Source organism: Micropterus dolomieu, linkage group LG06, assembly GCF_021292245.1.
Source record: "Micropterus dolomieu isolate WLL.071019.BEF.003 ecotype Adirondacks linkage group LG06, ASM2129224v1, whole genome shotgun sequence".
In the NCBI taxonomy this organism is placed as follows: Eukaryota; Metazoa; Chordata; class Actinopteri; order Centrarchiformes; family Centrarchidae; genus Micropterus; species Micropterus dolomieu.
This window is the reverse complement of record NC_060155.1, coordinates 15,128,851-15,151,881: the sequence shown is the minus strand read 5'-3', so window position 1 is coordinate 15,151,881 and position 23,031 is coordinate 15,128,851. Positions and strand designations below refer to the sequence as shown.

Here is a 23,031-nt window from a genome sequence, read left to right as displayed (position 1 = left end):
TGAAATATAATATGAAATAAACTCATCTGATTTCATCCAGTCATTCATTTAATTACTAATTTATTTATTTGGTTAGGTAGGTAGGTAGGTAGGTAGGTAGGTAGATAACCTAATTTATTTTTAGTTAGGCTATCAATGCATATTAAAAAAAACTGGAGATATTGTAACTGATTGTATGAGACATTTATAGGAAGCAACGTAATTTTTTCACAAGTAAACCGTCAATTTTTTTTTCTCTCCTCTTTATTAGCAGAAAATTAGTAAACCGCCATTAGCATGCTTGCCTGCAGAAGGTGACGTAGAAACCGGTAGGGAAAGTGAATGTTTGGAGGTGAAAGGCGGCTATGGCAAACGCTGGTTGGGTTGAACCTGTCCTTCTCAGTTACCGCCATCCAGCTGCATTTACCTTTTGCTACCGTTAACTTAACCACCATCTCGGAAAAGACTCCTTACCGAAACTGGGAATATCGGAGTGGTGTTCGGCGTGGTCATACCAACTTTACTGTCCATGTTCAACGTCGTTGGAATTGGTGAGTAAGGGAGGGAAAAAAGAATCGTTTCTTGTAAAGAAGACTAGACGGAACTTAAAAAACAAACAAATATGTCCTCTCAAACCAGTCCTTCCGTTCAGTTTGCACCAGGTTAGCGATTAGGTCGATGTGATAAAATTTAATAATAATTTTTCCTTATCTGTCAGTAAGTTTGTATCATCACTTGGCTCGTCAATTAAATGTTAAATGTCTCAAAAATTGTAAAAAAAATAAAAAAAAATGCTCATCAGTCTCCTCATCATCTCCACTGCTTGAGATATTTAGTCTACAGTCATTGTAAAACAGAGAAAAGCAGAAACTGTTTTGACAGTTTTCATGAAAAAAATTAATGAAGCTATTTTTCAAACTTGTTGACAGCAGTTTTTCAACAGAAAACTAATCCATTAATCAGCTGATTGTTTGACCTTATCCCATTTTCCCATCAGTTGTGTCCATTATGTAATCAGTAAAAACATATTCTTGAATGTGAATTTGCTAACAAAAGTAATGCTACAGGCCTGAGGTAAACATTAGGCTACATTATAAATAAAATGTCCTCCTACCACTTGCAGGATATATAGTGGGTCAAGCAAGGCTGTACCAGTCCATTGCCATGTTCCTGGTGGCCTACTTTATCATCACAATGACTGTGTGTGCCATCTCCACCAATGGGGCGTTAGATCCTGGAGGTGCCTACTGTATCCTTTACTGCTGAGAGAGACTTGTGCTGTAGAAAGGGATAGTTTGTGTTATTACCTGCAGTAGATGGTGATCAGTTCCTAGAGACTGAAGAAGCAAAAGTTGAAATGAGCACAACAGCAATGACGAAATGCTTTTATGTGTGAAACATACCTTTATGAACCAGAATATACAGAATGTTTGCAGATGGAGACTGAAAGACAGATAGGAAACTTCTCTTCTGGAAACTGTGTTTCTTTACTGTTTGTTTAGTAAGTTGTTTTTTTATTTGTAGGTGTTTAGTGCTATCTTACGTGATGGGTTAGGTACAGCAGTGCTTTTCAGGAAGTGTCAAAAATTATCACTGCAAGAGTTGTCGGTGTTTGCTGTGGAGTGTTGTTTATGGTTGAGAAAATATAGTGCCAAGGGAAACAGGCTGACAGTAAGGTAAAGCGGTGAACATATTCTAAATATAGCACACACTTAAACTGATACAGATTTTCTAGGTGGCTAAAATGCATTTTGCTGCTGACCCTGTCCACAACAGTACACTGCTTTGCTTCCGTGCTGGTACTGATTATTGACAAGTAGCCTACCTCATACAGCCCCACTTCAAAAAAGTCTCATTTGGGTTTCTGTCTGGGATTAAGATTGAATAATGGATTGACAAAAAATGACCCTGCTCATAATTTCTCACCATGATTTGCTTTATCCACAGATGGCACATGTCCCCAGTGGTCGATCTTTATCCGTCTTGGTGAGATACTGTGCCCAGGCTTAGTTGGTTTACACTTTTGAATCTGGAATCAGATATTCCTCACCTTGGAACCACAGACATGATCAGCCGAGCCCTGGGTCCAGAGTTTGGTGGCAGTATTGGGATCATGTTTCTCTTTGCTAATGTGTGCGACGGTGCTCTCTAGATTTTGGGTCTGGTTGAGGCTATCGAGTCTGCCTTTGGTGTCCCAGAAGCTAAGGTCCATTACGATATGATAGGACATCTAGGCGTATGAGTTTATTGCTAATTAACCACAGTTTATTGTCCCTCAGAGGGTTCTGTAGCTGTTGCAGGTCTCCATCGGGTGTTGCCTTTAGGAAACTGGTGGTCTCTGCTTTAAGGCACTGTCCTGCTCTTCCTGTGTTTCATTGTCTGCTTGGTGAGACTTGTTGTTTTCATTTTATTTTAATTTTAAAATCAAACTCCCAGTGTGGAACTTTACTCTCCTCTTCTGGCAGTGAGAGTAATTACACAAACACGGTTGACGCATGCTCATGACGTATTCCTATGGGTTAGTTTGCCCTAGACTCCTGATCAGAAATAGGTACAGAGACATTTCCACACTTCCAAGACGATTATCCATTATTGTGGATGAGTAAATGTATTAACGGCATAGCCTACTCCAGATATTTTACAAATACGAGCCTGTCCAAAAGCAGTAACATGACATTTGTGTCCTCCATCCCTTTTTTTCTCTCAGCACTCTCCAACGAAGAAAAGTTACTCTAATAGTTATCCATTTTTTTCCTTGCTGTTGACCGCTTTCTTTTTTTGACTGTAATTCTTCCTCTGAACACAGAGTTTCTTTTTTTTATCTGGAGCATCAGTGACTTTTCCATGATGCTTCTGAGGTTTTTCTGCCATCAGCTCTGCCATACTCCTAGTTCTCGTAGCCATTTGCCCTTCGCTGCAGTTGCTCCAGAGCCATGTAGAGAGAGTTGAGTCATGGACGTCCAACTCATGTGGCTTAATTGGCTTGACTGTATACAATACAACATTGTCAAAGTATATTAACAAAAACTGTAACCCCCCCCCCTTCAGCTCTGACAAACCTGCGCCAGCGTGGGAATGTCACCACAGAAACCACATTTATATATAATACAGATAGATTTACCTGGTAGTGACAGGCTTAATCAGCATTGTGTGAGCTTCAATGTAACAGACATTCATTTAAATGTAAAAGTCCTGCACTCCAGCTTTAAGATATTCTGTCAACTCCTTTCTGGTTTGTACAATTGGAGGGGAGATTTAATTTTCTGAGAACCATTTTTTGCTAAATACACAACCATTTAGAATAAAAGGACTCTTAAGTCTAAACCCCTGCTGGCAGCATGTAGTGGCTTATTGTTGATTACACTGCACAATGTAAAGTGTGTTATGCTGTTAGAAATAAACATTCATTACAAATGTGAAAAAAATTAAAATGTGTTCATACTGCAATCATAAAGGGCTATACATAATTAGAATGAAAAAGTTGATCCTCTTCTGACTGTACTCAGTAATTTTCATGGCAGTCTGCCAGTTAGCTAAAGATAGATCAGGAGTGCAGAGTTGCCTTTTTTGCTGCATGGTGCCAAAAGAGGAAAGCTTGTGTAGAAATTCTGGCTTGATGCTGGTGCTAAATGAAGGTCAGGAGATCATCATAACTTGTATCCACTGTAAAGTTACCTACTGAGAACAGTGAATATCCACTAGTAAATCTATGGCTGGTAGATACCTTGTCCTGGGCCAAATTGAGGAGAAATTGGACTTGGATGTGCTAGGGGCTAAATATATAGATATAAATAAATATATATGTAATGTCAGTAGTTCCTAAATTTAATGTTGGCTTGTCATTACAGGTGGGAGCCAACATATATGCCAAAGCTACCTGTATTATCTTCATTAAAGTCATGATAATAAATTAAAATGTGATATGTTTGCATCATTTAAAAAAAAATAAGATAATTAACATCCAAACTGGAATTATTAATAATACTATTAACCCAAGTAGTCAAACCCTCAACACCTCTCGGGGTAAATTTAGTTTCTTTTGCAGAATCAGTGGAGCAGAGCTCCATAAAACCATCATGCAGATGAAATCATCTAGCTGCTCCTTAGATACAGTCCCTACCACATTTTTTAAAGAGGTCTTAGATTATTTAATTGACGATGTATTAGACATTGTAAATTGCTCTCTAGATTCTGGTATTTTTCCCGATTCATTTAAAACCTTTAAAGCCTTAGGTGAGGCCCTTACTGAAGAAGCATGACCTTGACCCCTCAGTGCTGAGCAACTACAGGCCTATCTCAAATCTGCCATTTTTGGGTACGATTCTGGAGAAGGTAGTGTATAAACAATTAAATATGTTTTTACATGAGAATAAGATAACACAATACATTTCAGTCTCGTTTCAGAAAGGGAAATAGCACAGAAACAGCACTTGTGAAGGTTGTCAGTGACCTCAGGGTGAGCTCTTATTGTAAAAATGTTTCCATTCTTGTACTCCTTGATCTGACAGCTGCCTTTGATACAGTGGACCACAAAATTCTTTTAGATTGTCTTGAGAACTGGGTTGGTATCTCTGGCACTGCCCTGTCATGGTTCCATACCTATCTGACTGGCAGAAGTTATTTTGTCGGTCTTGCTGACCATATCTCAGATAACCTCGATATCCTCTCAGGTATTCCACAAGGTTCCATTCTTGGTCCTTTACTGTTTTGTTTGTACATGTTACCACTTGGAAAAATGATCAGTGATCATGGAGTGAATTTACACTTTTATGCAGACTACATACCGCTGTTGAGAATATGTCTTAGGTGTCTTAATTGATGTAACAGGGAAAAGTAAGACAGGTCTAGCTTAGAGTAATTTAGCTGACCCCATAAGTTCTTGACATTATAGCTTTAGGTATTTCTCACACATACTTGTCCTCGTCAGGAAGACAACAATTGACTGATTAGTTAGAGACAGTAGCTCAGACGTCAGGCTAGCAGATATCAGTGTTCTCTGGGAATCTTACAAGGTTAAGTCCTACAAGAACTCACTGGCTCCACAGATTAGAGTACAACTCATGGATAGTGAGAGATTCCAATATAACAAAGCATTGGAGTATAAACATCAGATAAATAGTTGTTCTAGGTGAAAGGTGACCTAATAGAGAAACCTACAGGCACTAGGGGGAAGACAGAAACATAAAAGGGACCACAAGATGTTATCCTTCCAATCTGGTGTTGGCATTTGACGTGTTCACATGTTGTGTGCTGGCACTGTATCTCCTCAGCCGGGCTCAATAAACCATGCTATGTTAAGTCTCCGAAACTTCTTCACACCTGAACCTGGCTCACAACAATATCATTTCAACAACTGCTATATTTATCTGTTGCACCAGACAACCCCAAAGCTCTCGACCCCTTAGTGGAATGTCTGTCTTCCATTACACATTGGATGAGTCAAAATTTTCAGAAATTCTTGTGGTTGGCTCTAAACACAGAGACAAATTATTTCTAATGGATTGAAATACCTGGCTGTGTAGGAAAAATCTGAGTGTCCTTATTGACTCTGAGTTGGATTTTAAATCACATTTTTACAGTGTTACAAAGGTCGCATTTTTTCATTTAAGAAACAGTGCCAGAGTTAGACCTCACCTTGCCTGGGAAGATGCTAAAAGTTGTTACATGCTTTTGTTTTTTCACGGTTGGATTATTGTTATGCAATTTTTACTGGTATATCCCAAAAATATATATGAATAGGCCACAACTAATTCAAAATGTGGCAGCAAGAGTTTTAAGTACAACCGGAATAAGTGAACACATCACTCCAGTTTTAGCTTCTCTCCACTGGCTTCCTGTAGCATTTAGAATTGATTTTAAAGTTCTTTTACTTGTTTTTAAAGCACTTCATGGTTTAGCACCTTCTTATCTATCTGACCTTTTATCGAATGTTCCAACTCGCTCTCTCAGGTCCTCTGAGGCTGGTCGTCTTAATTTCCCAGAAATGAACAGTAAAACGTTTGGTGAAGCAGCTTTCTGTTATTATGCACCATGGCTTGGAACAAACTCCCATTACAAATAGGGGTGGGGGAAAAAATCGATACAGCATAGTATCATGATATTTGCTATGGCAATTCTGTATCGATACACAGACGCCAAGTATTGATATTTTATTATATAAATTGCAGATGGGAGTTTTAACTTTTTGGTACTAGAATAATAAAATCTATTGCTTTTTTAGTCCACTAGAAAACTTAACAGGACCAAATAGAGGTCTGAAAAAGTGATATGAACAAACAGAGAAATGTATCTTTTTAGATAAATAGATGTTGACAAAGTTTGACTTTAGGGACCTAATTGGAAGTTGGAAAAAGGTAATAAATTGCAATATATCTTAATATATTTAAAATCGCAATAAAATCGAATCGTAACATAAATATCGTGATAATATCGTATCGTGGGGCCTCTGGTGATTCCTACCCCTAATTACAAATAAAAGAAGCAACCTCTCTTGATAGTTTTAAGAAACAGCTCAAGACCTACTTTTATGACTTTGCTTTTTACTGATTATAGTTATTCTTTTGCTTTTATCTATTTTATACTTTGATATTGTATTTATTTGGGCTATCTATTGCTTAAGAGTCTGAAACCTTACTTGAAAGTTTTCAAATGTGATGGTCGGGCATTTTATAGGTTTTAATTATCAACATATTTGAACAATGTCGGACCTGTATGATAAAAACTGCCTTTGTAATATTAGGTCTGATTTGTTAACTCTGGACTTTAATTATTTAAGCAGACGATATAATGCATGATGAATTACTGACCTGGAAATACCTGTTGTCTGTAGAAATTATCCCAGGTATGTGTGAATGATCAAACCTCCCGTCACTCCTTCCAGCCAATTATACAGTAGACTACAGTACTGGTGCCATGATGAGTTTTTGCCACAGTGTTCTCATACAATCTTCTTACAGCCGCAATCAGACTAGCTGAAACAAGCTAGAATATATATTTAAACAAAAGTTTCCATAGGTGCCATAGTTGCTAAAAAGTGTTGGCTATAACACTGTGGTCACTTTAATCTTTAATCTTTTTTTCAAAAGAAGTTGTTGTATTTAAGCAATTTAGCTTTTGTTTTCTTTTTCAGAGAGAGAATATCTTTGAGATTGTACTCTTGTATTTGTTTTGTTTGTACATGTCAAAAAATGTGGTTTTACTAACACAGTTCTGCTAAAGACTCATTTCATATGTGGAGTCTTATCTGTTATCCTTAACCACCTCCTCCAAAGAGGTTACAGTTTCTTGGGAGATATCAATGGCCACCCCTGGTGACAATTGGGATTTAGTCATTCACCATTACTGACCTGACAAGAGCCTCCAGGATCCTGTATGCTCTGTCCAAAGACGACCTGTTTGGTGAGATTCTTGAACATGTGTCCTGCTGCCCAATGTTTGCAATTTATTTTGTCTGTCACTAACATTAAGAATGACATACTGAAGAGCACCAAATTATTGTTTGTTTGTTGGCAGAGTGGGATTTTAGCTGATGTGACCTCTGACCATTTTTGTAGCGGGAAGGATTTAATTACTAATCTTGCTTGCTTGTTTAGGTTATGATCAGGGCTAAACGGTTGATCCAGAGTATATGAAAGCATCCAACTCCAGCTGGTCGTCTTCCATAAAGCTGAGTGAACATTTTAATAATCAGCCATCTGTTGGAAGAGGCCTCCATCTCAAATGTGAGAAATTGACACTTGTTTAATTAATTTCATCATGTCTCGTTTTCCTAGTACAGGCATGTTAAATTGGAAAGCATCGTTTGACAACAGATGGCTTGCAGTGTTGACTTTCTCAAAAGAAAATCCTTGTGTGTTTGGCTTAAGGACGAGTACAAGATGACTCAGTTGTTTATCTGGTTAAGGACCATGAGCAATAACTGACAGATTGGCTTTGCTTATGATGTTTTAAATCTCTACAGGTGGTGTCCTGACTCTGGTGAGGAATACATCTGGGGGTGGGAACCCTTGGGTGTCAGTGCTTATCTCCTGGTTGCTTGTACAGGTAGGATAGTACACCACATACAAGGAGTGATTACAGTTTTCATCTGTCCCTTGCCCTTACCCTGAACCCCTTCCTGTTCATATTGCTCATTTGTTAGATTAGCAACCTGGTTAAATTGTTGCCCTGTGAATTTACCCTTTACCCACCTTCCAAAGGGATATTTTTTTTACCATTGTGCGTCGACAGGTACCAATAACCCCTTTATTGATGGCTAAAGAAGAATGATGAGCGGTAATGGACAGTAAAACAACATTAAATTGATGGTAAACAACAGAAGAACATTATAGCCATTTACACCCTAATTGTTTGTCTTTATTTGTCGTGTCCATTTTGCTTCCTGCTACTAATGTGTAAACTTAACAGGAGGCGTCCGTTTCAGTAATCAGGCATATGAAGTGGACAAAGTTGGAACAATCTTGCCCTAATCATATCATCCACAGTGCTCATTTGTTTTTTTGTAAATGTGTTGTTGGTGGGGGAAAAATATAGTACTGCCCTGAGGTGAAACTAACAGTAAGGGTAGAGCTTGAATGGAGGTGAATAAATGAGCAGCTGACCATCTAAATGGATAACTGTCAGATTTGAATCTACTGATCCTTCACCTACTGCTCTGCAGTGCAAAACAGTGTGTGCATCATCGTGTGCTCTGCTTTAATGATGTTACATTCGTGAACGATCTGATTCTTTTCAACGATTCTTTGTTACGAACGAAGGGAAACGAGTCAGACTTGGTGAGAGCTGTTCTTTTTATCATTGTGCCCAAATTTCATTGCCTGCCCTGACTCTTATTTACATTAACAGTGTACTAGTAACGTTAACACTGTCTGTGACTCGCAGCACGATAGTGGCTCCACTTGATTACTATCCCTCTGTATGCGTACGTCTCATCAGCTGGACTGAGTTGAAACATTTTCGAATAGTCTGTAATAGTAATGTAATATTGTGTGTGTGTGTATAATAGTTTTTCATGAATTGCATTCAATTCAAGGCAGAATTTATTTATTATTTACACACATTTCATACTGAGGACATATTTAAAGTAGTAAATTCACTGACAAGGCAAAGGGATATGGCATCACCTTGTGTAATTTTTACACTGCAGCTCACTGACATTAGGTCTGGCAATATGGATAATTTAGGGCTGCTAAACTAGTCCACAAATGCCAACTTAAATTATATTGGTGGGTTGTGTAAGTTTGAATCAGATCCAAATCTTATCATTATACTAGTTACTATTTTGCAGATAAACCTAGTAACCCTTGCCTCACAAAAAAGAAAAAGGATAAAAGAATGATGAACGGCTCTTAAAAAAGGGACGGAGCCACAATTCCCATCACCGCTCTGCTTTGGACTGGCTAAATATTTGTCAAATGAAGAGCACTCTACTGTCCTGTTAAGTGAATGCTTAATTTCACTACCATGCTACTTAACATCAGCATATTAACTTGATAACAAGGTTTGTTAAATTTTGTATTTCTTTTATTTTTAATTCGTTGACGTATATAGTATAGCTGTAATTTGAACCAGTTAAAGTGTTTATCAGGGTGGTTCATAATGGGGTCCAGGGACATCCAGGGTCCTGAAGCTGCTAATGTAGTCTAGGGAGCTATATTGTTTGTATACATTGTTTTCTGTAACACTAAATGAATGTGTGTGCCAAAGCCTGCTCACTGTTATTGCTAGAATGATTACATATTTGAATTATCAATTCAAACATGGAGCAGCACAAAAATACAAAAAACTAAATTAATAACAACAAACAATTACTAGGTGGTAATTTTGGCAAATCTCCTACAGCCTAGTGTTTAGAACCTCTGGTCTATTATACAGCCATTCTTCTAAGAGTGGTGTTTTGATTGTAGTGTAAACCAAACCAGTGTTCTCCATTCCTTCCACTATGGGGTGCTTTCTGACAGTAAATTAAACACCATAGCTGTTGTGATAATTTTCTTGCTGTTGTTAAATGCTGTTGTGAACCTGGCCTGTTTGGCTCTCAAATGGGCTTCTGCACCAAACGTCAGGTACAGTGCAGGATATTGCTGTAAATAAAGTTTTTTGTTTGCACGACCACAGTTGGAAAAAGTCATTTTCTTTCCATATTCTGTCATTGGAGCCAATGCAGTAAGGAGTGATGAGAAAGCATGTGTAGCCCCCAAAACAAGTAGGATGCACATATGTTTAGACTCTCATACCTCAGTCACAGCCTCTTCACATTAGTCATGTGTATTTTACAAAGTAGTTCTTAAATTCATTTGTCTAGTTTGCTCCATTAGTCTGGCCTGTTGAGTGCCTGCAGAGGGCAGTATATGCCCACAATCATCATGGTTGCAGTACAAAGTCTGGCTTTACCAGGCTGTTAGTGTATTGTTGTAAACTGTGGCTGATGTCACTAATGTGTCACAGGTTTTCTCTATCTCAGCTTCACTATCACTGTCTCAGCACAGACCTGTACTGGTTGACCCGTTGCTCACTGGCTGTCTTGCTGGACTGAACAATATTTCAATCTCAAAACTCACCTGTTTGAGAATGAATAAATAAAAAAATATATCTTCATAGCAGTGGCTTGGTTGGAATGAAATGTAGCATGTCACGTGGGCACGAGGAAGAAACCTACAGCTCATTCCTCATGAACAATTTTAAGTTCATTCAACTTTCTGACATTTTCACTTAGCTCACAGAAAAATTCCAAGGGTTTAGAGCTTTGAGTGGACATTGGGATTAGGCCAGTATGTGGTTTGCACGTGCACACTCCAAAGGAAGATATTCATCCAATTCAATATTATCATGAAATGGATATCTTAAATTACATCTTAAATATTTCCATGCTTAATTTCTGTAGAGGAGAACACCTTGTTCTACATTTAGTTCGTTCCATTATTTACCTAGTCTGGTTTGTCATTTGACAAATGAATCAACCTCTGAACTCGGCTGTTGCATTATTAGAGTATCAGTTCTAATGCTTTGAAAACTACCTGAATCATTCAGTGAGTCATTTAGCACAGGAGCTCTGTGGTGGGCAATGGCGAGACTGTAGCTACTGACAACTGACAACTCCATCTGTGGCACGTGTCACGTTTGGTTACAGAAAATTCCATGAGTTTGTACAGACAACCTGCATGTGGGAGGGAGTGTGTTCACAGATAAGGCGCAAGTACTATTAAGGGATACCACGTTCACAGTCGAGCAAGAAATATGGGCATCTAAGATGTAATAGACTTTTCCGTCATCTAAACATTTTTTTTAAGTAAAAAACTTGATTTGTCTTTATATACAAAGAAGCAATAGTTCACCTGTAGATTCAACCGAATGGTCAGAGCAGTCAGATTGAGGGTTATCCTTCTATTCTGTCTAAGATAGCAAGTGGAAAGATTGATGGACTGAATCCCTTGCGACCCGTGATTGGCTGTGAGGGTTGCTGAAGCAGGAAAAGTGTAATAAACTGTCGGCAAGTGTTTTTGTCTCAAATTAAACAGACCATTTAAAATACTGAATATAAATACTGTAGCTGGAGCATTAGTTTTAATTGCAGGGAGACTCTAAACTATCTGTTTTACACTCTAGCCTACAGCATCTACCTGAGGTGTTAGTTAAGTAAGAAGTGTTTTCCATGTGCCAAACACATTAATTTCCACTTCCCCAGCCATTTTAATGTGTCAGAAACTGCTATCCCTTCTAAATAAATTTAGAAAACAGGTTAGTCGCTGTAGTTATCTCTTTTCATGAATACAACTTTTGATGCCTAAGTGATCAAAACCAACCCTTGCTTTTGTTTTTCAAAATGGATGACATTAAATAACCATACCCATTTCATTCATAAGTGCACTGAAATAGTACAGATGTATCGTCATCACTGGGAACAGGAGTGCAGTTTGAGATGTGAAGTGGTGCTTGTAGCCTGCTGACTAATATCTTTAGTTTCCGTCTGCCATGTCGGGAGTGGGATCGTCACAGAATCTAGACATGGAAATAATTCTGATCTGCATCATTAAACATCCACTGATCAATAGGAGAAACTGAGCCATAAAAGGGGTGTGGTCATCATATCGTCTGCCCCCTGGATCTTGTAACCATATGTGAATTGGGGTCATACAGGAAATGGAACCTTACAAGAACCTTATCAGAGAAGAGTGTATTTCCTATGGAGCTAAAATGCTAAAAATAAATAACTGAGCATTAGTTCAGAAAAAGGAATTGCAAACAGTGAAGATCATCCTAATTTGCCCTCTGTAACATCAGTGGACCTTATCTGGAATAATAACTATTGCCCCCATTCATCATGAGCTGAACTCAAAGATCTAAGACTTTCTCTATGTACACAAAAGGCCTATTTCTCTCAAATATTGTTCACAAATCTGTCAAAATTTGTGTTAGTGAGCTTCTCCTTTACCAAGATAATACATCCTACTCACAGGTGTGGCATATCAAGATGCTGATCAGGCAGCATGGGTATTGCACAGGTGTGCCTTATGCTGGCCACAATAAAAGGCCACTCGAAAATGTACAGTTTCACTGTATTGAGGGAGTCTGGGGGGTCCAGAAACCAGTCAGTATCTGGTGTGACCACCATTTGCCAGTGCAACACATTTCCTTCGCATAGAGTTGATCAGCTGCGATGGATTGGCGACCTGTCCAGGGTGTATCCCGCCATTTGCCCAATGTCAGCTGGGATTGGCTGCAGCCCCCCCGCGACCCTGTACGCAGGATAAGCGGTTGACGATTGATGGAAGGATAGAGTTGATCAGGTTGTTGTTTGTGGACTGTGGAATGTTGGTCCACTCCTCTTCAATGGCTGTGCGAAGTTGCAGTCAGGTTGAGACCCCGATGAGGACAACGAGAATGCAGATGAGCTTCCCTGAGACGGTTCCTGACAGCTTGTGCAGAAATTCTTTGGTTATGCAAACCGATTGTTGCAGCTGCTGTCCGGGTGGCTGGTCTCAGACGATCTTGGAGGTGAAGATGCTGGATGTGGAGGTCCTGGGCTGGTGTGGTTACACGTGGTCTGTGGTTGTGAGGCCAGTTGGATGTACTGCCAAATTCTCTGAAATGCCTTTGAGACGGCTTATGGTAGAGAAATGAACATTCAGCTCATGGGCAACAGCTCTGGTGGACATTCCTGCAGTCAGCATGCTAATTGCACGCTCTGTGGCATTGTGCTGTGTGATGGAACTGCACATTTTCGAGTGGCCTTTTATTGTGGCCAGCCTAAGGCACACCTGTGCAATACCTATGCTGTCTGATAAGCATTTTGATATGACATACCTGTGAGGTGGATGGATTATCTCAGCAAAGGAGAAGTGCTCACTAACACAGATTTTGACAGATTTGTGAACAATATTTGAGAGAAATAGGCCTTTTGTGAACATAGAGAAAGTCTTAGATCTTTGAGTTCAGCTCATGATGAATGGGGGCAAAAACAAAAGTGTTGTGTTTATAATTTTGTTCAGTATATATGGGATAAGATAAAGCGTCTCTAATCGCCATTAGATTTTAGCCATGACTTGAAGAGAAACCCCCATATTCTATAGTCAGTATTTCCCATAAAACTTTAGGGGTCTCAGTAGTTAATTTAACACCCCCTAATGTTTGTTATAGTGTTGATGCTGAAAATGAGTGTTCCACTATTAAGATATTAAGGTCATTGGTATGATTGGGGGAATGTTTGCTCAATGACTCAGACTAGTCCTGGTGGTTGCCTCTTGCTCGTCCCTCCTCAGCAGCACCCAACCACCCAGACTCCCAGATTTTCTAGCTCTGACTGACAAAACGTTGGCAAACAGTAAACTTAACACCAGACTGCATACTTCCACAGTCTGCTTTCTACAGTCCAGTGTTTCAGCTGTCACCTGGTTTAGTTTGGCATGAAAAATAACCTGGTGGATGCACTTTATCATTGGCAGTTGGCTGTGATGGCAAGTTTACCTTCTGACGAAGCGACAACGCCATCTGTGGCGCACGTCACATTTGAGTTTTCATATGAGTACTGACACCTGCTTACACGTCACTGACAAACTGCATGTGGGAGGGAGTGTGTTCACAGGCGGAGGCAGTCTAGCCTCCAAGTACTATAAAGGGATACCACGTTCGCAGTCATGCAAGTAACCCAGACTCCTGCTAAAATATTAAGGACTGAACACAGCATACAGCAGTCCTACACACTTCATACACAAAGCAAAATTTTGTTGCAGTTACAACATCCGCCGATGTTTTCTTTATAGCCCTGGGTGTCAGTTTGAGGGTGATCCCTCCATGCCCACAAGATGAAGGAGCTGAATCACTTCCGACTGAATGGCTGTGGGATGCACAGTTGCTTCTGTATGAAAGCGTAAAGAACTGTCAGTAAAAAACAGTATCTGTCTGTGGACCTTTCAGTTGGGCTGGTGCTTGTGTTGAGTTACACACAACAGTATTGACAGTCATTTTTTGTTTAATGGGGGATGCATTAGTGCCCACTTGACAGAGAGTGGGCACTAATGCAAGTGTTTTATCTTCAATAAAATGGACAAATTCTAAATCAAAGGAAACTGTATTGACGGGCATCAGCCCTCTGCTGGACTAAATTAAATATACAATTTGAAATGTCAAATAGGGCGAATTTATTTTTCATCCAGGCATATTGTGACTCTGCTGTAATATGTTAGGGTACATAATAATGGGTATAATAATAACAGTTGGATATATAATATTTAATAATTATATTTCTTTTGGTTTTCAGACCCAACACTATCTAAAAGTATAACATCAGCCTTAAACATTAGTTAAAATAAAAAATGACTTTACATACAGCTGAAGCATCATAACTCTTATTTGCTGAAAACCAGATAAAACTGTTCATGTTAATGAGATGTACAGTGAATTAAAATAATTACAGAAACACTGACAAATCACAGCAAAACTGTAGACTTGAGGGCAAGAATGCTAATGACCTGCATCTGTCTCTTTTTGAATACCTCAGTATGCTGACCCTTCATAAAAAAGTGAACCCGTATGAAAACTACATAGAAAGCTGAATGCTTTCTGTTCTGCCTTTACAGCCAGAAGTGATGTACCATAGGCAAGTTTGTGGAAGTCCCATATAATTAATGACAAATTGACTTGAATTGGTTCTGGGTAACATCCTTTATGCACTCCAATAATGATCAAAGTGTTTTTCAGTATTGCAAGGGGAGAAACATTGTTTGGTGTGTTTGAGTCACATGGTCATGTGCCCCTTTTTTTTTCTCTGAAAGGCAGCATGTGGCTCAAACTAAATTTGCTCAGTTGAGAGAAATCAAAATGTCAAACTTGCCATCTGTCATTAATCTACTGACAATACTTTGGAGATCCAAATGTACGTTTGAAAATCTGTCACATTACTGTAACCTTCTTGGCAGCAAAGGGAATAGTGCAATGCATTTTTGTGTACTGACCACCCACATAACTGTCTTACCATTATCTTCAACTCTAAAACAGTTTAGCGAGGTTTGGCTATCTCCATGACACTCAAACCTGTCTAATTTTCTTCAGTTTTATTATCGTTAAGGCTCTAGAAAAAAGACATTTAAACTGTTGGCTGCATTTTTCCTCAAGTAGGAGCTGGCAGTCGTCCATCCCATAGTGCTTTTAATATCTGTAGCCTGATGTGAAAGTAGCCCACATCATCTGGCAGCAGTCTATGTGACGTAGTTCAAACTGCTGTTACTGTGGAAATAGCACCACTTTGTCTCAGAGTGGGAGGAAGATTGCAGACTTTTTTTTTTATCCCGTGGGAGTGTACACTTCTTTCTCCTGCTGCACGAACAACCCGATATATCAAGTTATTTGTGGACTAATGATAATACACAGATTGTTACCACTAACCATATAATTTATGTCAGTTCTCAAATCCCAAAATATAATGTATATTGTTGTGATTTGGGATGCCAGTTTTGCTTGCATCCTTTTACTGTGTTGTGGGATACTGAGCCTTTGGGTGACACATTTCACAAAAACATACTCATAGATGTCTGGTCTGAGAATAAGAGAGAGTTTTTAATTTTTCAAAAATATCTCTAATGGAACTGAGTCCAAAGAGGTCGCGTGTGTCTTATTTGTCAGTAAAAACAGCAACAAGTTAGGCTCAGTTTTGTGTATGTTTATTTAATAATAAAAGCGTCTGCCAAATGAGTAAATGTAAATGTAATCACCGGATCAGGTCAGTATTCACTGGAATCAACTTGTAAGATGATCCCACTCGACTCAGTGTTTGTTGCTTTCAGCATGCTGTTTGAGTGACACTAGTTGTGGTGATACTGATGATCATATACCATTAACTGTGTCACTTCACTCCTCATACCAGGGATGCCCTTCTTTCCATAGAGGCCTTGAAGGACTGCTGAGCTGATTTGCGTCACTCCCACACTTTTACTTTCAGTCAGCAAAGGGGAAACACTTGAGTTGCATCATCATGTCTCATCATGTTTTTGAGCCATGATGGTTTTCGTGGATATTATTAATCCTAGTTTAGTGACATATTAGGACATCTGCGTCACTGACTGCATAAGGGCAGATTAGTGGATGGGCTCTGAGGCTTGTTTCCATTGGCAATGAAAACACTTACATTGGTCGACAGATTCATTCCATTTTATGTAAAGTTGATGGGGAAAAAATGTCTCCATCCAGTAGTCATGGTTGAGAGTACTGATACTATGAGCGATTTTCCTTTTGTTTGGATTGTGTGCTAAGCCTCAGAGTCTGAGGCAGTGAATACAATATATGTAATAAATGGCAACACTGCCAGTTTGTAGCCCAGCCTAACAGCAGTGTCACTTTAGAATACTATAAAACATGTCTGTTGCATCTATATATCTATACATCTTTGTATACATCTATGTATATGTACAGTATCTCACAAAAGTAAGTACACCCCTCACATATTTGTAAATATTTGATTATATCTTTTCATGTGACAACACTGAAGAAATGACACTTTGCTACAATGTGAAGTAGTGAGTGTACAGCTTGTATAACAGTGTAAATTTGCTGTCCCCTCAAAATAACACATCACACAGCCATTAATGTATATATCGCTGGCAACAAAAGTGAGTACACCCCTAAATGAAAATGTCCAAATTGGGCCCAAAGTGTCAATATTTTGTGTGGCCATCATTATTTTCCAGTACTGCCTTCACCCTCTTGGGCATGGGGTTCACCCAGAGCTTCACAGGTTGCCACTGGAGTCCTCTTAAACTCCACCATGACGACATCACGGAGCTGGTGGATGTTAGAGACTTGCACTCCTCCACAGGATGCCCCACAGATGCTCAATAGGGTTTAGGTCTGGAGACATGCTTGGCCAGTTCATCTCTTTTACCCTCAGCTTCTCTAGCAAGGCAGTGGTCGTCTTGGAGGAGTGTTTGGGGTCGTTATCATGTTGGACTACTGCCCTGCGGCCCAGTCTCCGAAGGGACGGGATCATGCTTAGGGGATCATGCTGTGACATACTTCAGTATGTCTGTGACATACTGTCACAGTACATGTTGGCATTCATGATTCCATCAATGAACTGTAGCTCCCTAGTGCCGGCAGCACTGATGCATCATCATTTTCACATTATACCACCCTGTGAAAGCAGGTTTTAATGACCACGAACATTCTTATTATTTTTAAGTATGCTTTGCACCTGCCTCAGAATTCTCTTCTCCTCACACTCTGACACACTCGCACATACCTACACCTCAGGTACACACCCTGGCTTGCCCGGTCTCTCTCTCCCCCCGTCTGGTCCATTTTCTCCATCAGCAGTATGTTTTATAAAGTCGCCTAAAAGACTGAGAACTCCGCTGAGCTGCACGTCGGCTTATTAATGACGTAGCCTATCAAACAACTGAAACCAACATCTGCACTCTGTGTGTTCACTGTTGCTTCACCTGGACCGTGCGTAAAATATCCACTTCGACTTGTAACATAAATTAATAGTCTAACTTTTTTTTTTTTTAACCGAGTGAAGTCTGTGCGAGAACACATGCACATAAGACGAGTGCTGCCCCCTGCGCACGCGCCCGTGCACCCGAAGACCTTTACAAAAATGTGAGGGGTGTACTCACTTTTGTGAGATACTGTATATACTGCATCTATATATCCATTTATTCATCTCACATGAATATGTGAGGAGAAGAGGTTATGACTAAGGTGTGAGAGTCTAAACATATACGCATCCTACTTGTTTTGGGGCTACATATACTTTTCCATCTCTTCTTATTGCATTAGCTCAGCTTGACGCAGAGCACAAGACAACTCTAGTTATTTCTGCCATCTGGTGCTCTGCTCCGTATGTGCTGGTTTTCTCTGCAAGAAATGGCTCACACCACATACTCTGTTCCATCTGTGGGCCCATATAACGGTGAAGGAATCAAGACAACAACAACCATTTTGCTAATTTTCCGTGAACAGCTTTGTTTCTGTGGTTAAGAATCACATTTTAATACTAAAAGGCCAAAAACTATTACAAGCACTACATGTTTTTATATTTATACAGTTGCTGAATTAGGATTTTTGAACGTTCTGAGTGGAAAGGTGGTTTGTTTGTTACTCCTGTGTCTTGGTGAAGAAAAAAAAGATAACAGCTTCTCCATTGCAACAGGTTTATCACTTGGCAGTCCATACGTGATGCATGTTATTACTGAGGATGGGAATAAATAAATATATAATAATATAAGTGTAAACACAACCACACAATATTATAAATTGAGGGGTGTCAAACTCATAAATTCCACCAGGCATTATTAGACTGTGCAATTGGAGTAATGAGTCCTTTAGTGCCAAAGCCAGGTCATAAATTCACCACTGACAAGTGGTTTGACCAGCAGCTAACAGGAGTCCAAACCCAGCCACTAGGGGGACAGTTTGACTTTTGACTGACTCCTCAGAAGAACAGAAATCAAAACCATCCCCAACATTCAGTTGTGATAATAAAATGGTTGCAACTGAACAATATGAAAGTTTTGTGTACGCGCACAGTCATTATTATTGCATGAATCCATCGAGAACTGATTTAAAATATACTTTATTTTTCTCAGGCTTCTCAAAATTAAAAGAACTTTAATATAAAACAAGCTATAAGACAAATGTAGATGAAAATTGGAGCTTTGAATGTAAATGTGCTATTGTAGCCTATAGCCTTTAATTAATTATGTTCTTTTTGTATTCGACTATTTGACATGCGACAGAACACAGCTCTGTAACTTAGTGCTTAGGGAATGAAATAAGAATTAAATAACACGTGTTTTTGTTATGTGTGGGCCTGTGTAGGCCATTACAACATATATTAGACGCAGTGTAACTGCTAAAACAGCACTGCAACACCATTGCAACATAGCACTGATTTTATGTAAGGATGGCTGTAAATTAGATAACAGCCTCGATCAAAGACACCTTGTTATATCACATTTTTAAGGCGAGTCGAGGAACTTTTGCGCGCGAATGATTGCGCACCAAACAGTTCAACCACATTGGCCACACACACACACACACTTGTATAACCGTTTAGATAACACTGGCTCTCACTGAGCCGCTGTGAGCCAACCATCGGCACCGCTTCATTCACCGGCAGCTGCCTCGTAGTGATTTGCTCTCGCCTCACACACGCCGGAGGAAGCCGTGGGTTTCCACGTGAAAGCGGTGACATCCTTATGTAAAATGTTTGACAGCACTGAAGACCAGTCACAGCGCTGACCGGCAGTTATCGCAACGCCTATTGCTTCAAATCGGTGCGAGGTAGAGACGGACGGCTCTCTGGGCCAATAGGTGGGGAGCTGGAGGAGGCGCTCAGGGCGGAGCTCGAAATGAGGTCACTGCCTGCTCTGGAGATGAATGACAAAAACCCGTCTGGAAACCTAAACAGGAGAGAGCAGTGTGTCAGAGCAGCCTAGGACCGGCGGAACCCCTACGCTTTTCTTTAGTCGGGATTCAACCAGAAAGAGCTCCATATTGAGACTTTATTTCACGAAGACACCGGCATCGGGAGAGGATTTGCATTTTGTGAGGTTGGTGGAGTTTAAACTATGCTCTATCGGTAGCCTATTGCTGTGTGGTTAAAAAAACACTGTTCAGTGTGACAGATTATTTGTTAGTATTAACACCACCGTTAAGGAGCTGTTAATATGCATGTGTAAAATACTAAAAGGGGCGTGAAGCGTCAAAGTTGCATAACTGTGTCAGTGTGAGGGTCAAACCCGGTCAGTATGTTAGCCTACAGCAAGCCGCCCTGCCTCACATGACAGCGAGGACGTGAGTGGTTGGTAAAAGCCTGTCGTGTTGTGAGCTGAAATACCACCGGTGATCTGCGTTTAAAGCCACCTACCTTTACGCTACGCAGTATCACGGTGCTGCGGAGTTGACCGAATAACTGGCGGAGATGACAAGAACACATGGTGCAGAGTTGAAGACGTGCTTTCTGGTATCGCTGTTACACGATAACTCCTGCCTTACATAAAGAGTCTACTGCAGCAGCACATGACAGAAGTTCATACGCAGCACCGATTAGAGAATATGTGAGCTATGGTTTTCCCCGAAGAGACTGTCATCATGCTGTGCATGCTTGAGTCAGGCGGTGTGCCTATTTGGGTATGAGGGGATAAATCCTTACATAAAGGACAGACTGGCTCTTGGAGTCATTCATTCATCCATTATACAATGTTTTGACAGTGCTGTTTAAGTTGTTAAGAGTGAGTATCTAAGTAGGCTACTTATGGAAAACTACTATGGTACAATTTGATGCCAGTGTTCAGATGCAGCTGCAACCCTACAGGCAATTTGGCAAGATAATTGACTGCAATCAATCTAACATATTACATTCCTAGTGCTTTTCTCAGCTAAGTATCTTGTTTCTCCAAAGAATTTCAACTTTTCAGGAAACATGGGGCTATTTTAGCCTGATGACACAATGCATTTTTGACATTATGTAAGGAGTTTTAAAAATGGAGGTTAATGAATTTTCACAGCCTGTGTAGTAGGTCATAAGTCGGAAATAAAATACTCATCTATCAGACAGTGACAGTAGTTTACATCAAATCATTCATATCATTAAAATACTCTACAAACTATTACTATTACTTCTGATTCCTGATTGCACTTTACTTTTGAACGCTTGTTTGTGTATACCTAAAGTGAAAGTTTGAATGGAGAAGTTGTAATGGGGTATGTTTGCACTATTGGCACTAGTTTTGGTGGTTATTTCTTAATGGAGCTGTTGCCAGTCTGAAGGAGGGAGGACGCAGAGATTAATTAAAATCATGGCATATTTGTTATAGGCCGCTGGCTTTAATGTCGCCCATAGGAGCATGAAGCCAAGTCATGGAGGAAGCAATCCAAAAAAATGAAGTATTGGTTATATAAATGTTGCTGTTATGTGTTAAAAGTGACACAATGAAATAGCATTTTTCCCTTAATTGTTTTGGTAAAACACTTAATATTTACCATTGAAACATGGAACTTTTTATTTTAACAGCACCATGCAGTAGTCATATTAAGTTTTCCCTTGGTGACTGGAGAGGGAGGAGAAAAGAGGAGTGCTGCATGTAAGGCTGGGGAGGGAGAAGTCATTTAGACCTGTTGATCTTACTGTTACAATCTTCAAGGCATTGGCATTGCGCCAGGTACAAACCTCCACACCTACAATTTCAGCAGAAGAGGAGGTGCTTGGAAATTACTCCTCCCTCTTTTTTCCTTTTTTTTTTTTTTTTTTTTTTTTAGCCATTAGGAAAATGGATAAAGCTTTGGGTGGTCTTGGAAAGTACAGTATGCATTGTGCATGTGATCCATTATGACTCTTAAGATATCATTGATAGACTTATCTATCAGACAGTGACAGTAGTTTACATCAAATCATTCACTCATTAAAATACTCTACAAACTATTACTTCTGATTCCTTATTGCGCGTTACTTTTGAATGCTTGTTTGCTTTTACTTCAAGTGAAAGTTTTAAATGGAGAAGTTATAATGGGGTTTGCTTGCACTATTGGCACTAGTTTTGGTGGTTATTTCTTAATGGAGTAGCCAGTCTGAAGGAGGGGGGACGCAGAGATTAATTAAAATCATGGCATATTTGTGCACTGGCTTTAACATGGCTTAAAGGAGCATGAAGCCAAGTCAAGAAAGATGCAATCCAAAAAATGAGGTATTGGTGATATAAATGTTGCTGGGATGTGTTAAAAGTGACACAATGAAATGGCATTTTGCCTTTAATCGTTTTAGTAAAACATTTAGTATTTACCATTGAAATATGGAACTTTTTAATTTAACAGCACCATCATTGAGGATAGATGTAGGTCAGCGAATGAGGAAACGACTCCATAGAGCAACCAGTTATGCATGTGAAAAAACTTGCAGCGATTGTTTCCTTAAAGTTTGGACTATTGCATACACACAAAAAAAATAATTTACTGTTAGAAATTGCTTTAAAGTAGCAAAAAGAATAACATATCTAGGAGTGCAGCAATAGATTGATAAAACACCAGATTACATGCTGATGGTCAATAATGGTTTTGCAAATATACACACTTAAAATCCTTTCAGAGACTTGGTTATGGGTTAAATCAGTCTAAGATATTGAATAATGGAGACTGAAAATTTTATAAAGCTTCAATGCTAACCTTTGGTAGGCTATTGAAATGTAATATCCAGCCCTGATCAGAGTTTTTAAAGCCATTGATCTATGGTCAAGATTCACTTTCTAACTTTGCTTTCAACTGCATCTCAGTGAATGAAACTTGATCATCACGTGTTGCAGTTGTTTTGGGGTAAGCAACTCTTTTTAGCCTGCAATAATAATTATTATATATTTATTATAATAGCTAAATGTGTTCATTTTGGTACTTTAGCTGAACCCACCCACTGTAAACTTATGCAAGTCCTCATGCAAATTGAGTCAATTGTACAATATAGTGACTACACACCGTAATTAATAAAATGAATGCCTCCAGCATGAGTCTTAGTTATGAAACTGCTCCTGTGTGGTTGTATAAGATGGTTTGAGCTGACACATTAGACGATAA

General features: G+C 39.4%; 1 protein-coding gene and 1 long non-coding RNA gene across 8 annotated transcripts in view; both read left to right on the top strand.

The window, feature by feature from the left end:
• Positions 1 to 301: 301 nt before the first annotated feature.
• LOC123971837 lies at positions 302 to 10,074 on the top strand. 2 transcript variants are annotated; one of them, XR_006825309.1, is made up of 6 exons: positions 302 to 530; positions 1,103 to 1,228; positions 7,251 to 7,377; positions 7,572 to 7,700; positions 7,940 to 8,022; positions 8,209 to 10,074. It is a non-coding gene; the product is annotated as an uncharacterized LOC123971837 (long non-coding RNA). The 2 variants fall into 2 exon arrangements; XR_006825310.1 differs by having other exon boundaries at positions 8,178 to 10,074.
• A 9,595-nt stretch (positions 10,075 to 19,669) lies between these two features.
• The window catches only part of per2 (period circadian clock 2), a 37,501-nt gene continuing 34,139 nt past the window's right edge, over positions 19,670 to 23,031 (top strand). For 3 of the 6 annotated variants that reach the window (XM_046051818.1, XM_046051816.1, XM_046051815.1), the window contains exon 1: positions 19,670 to 20,021. The gene's annotated coding sequence lies outside the window, so the exon portion shown is untranslated. The remainder of the gene's footprint in view (positions 20,022 to 23,031) is intronic. The other 3 variants (XM_046051819.1, XM_046051817.1, XM_046051814.1) reach the window with 1 other exon arrangement.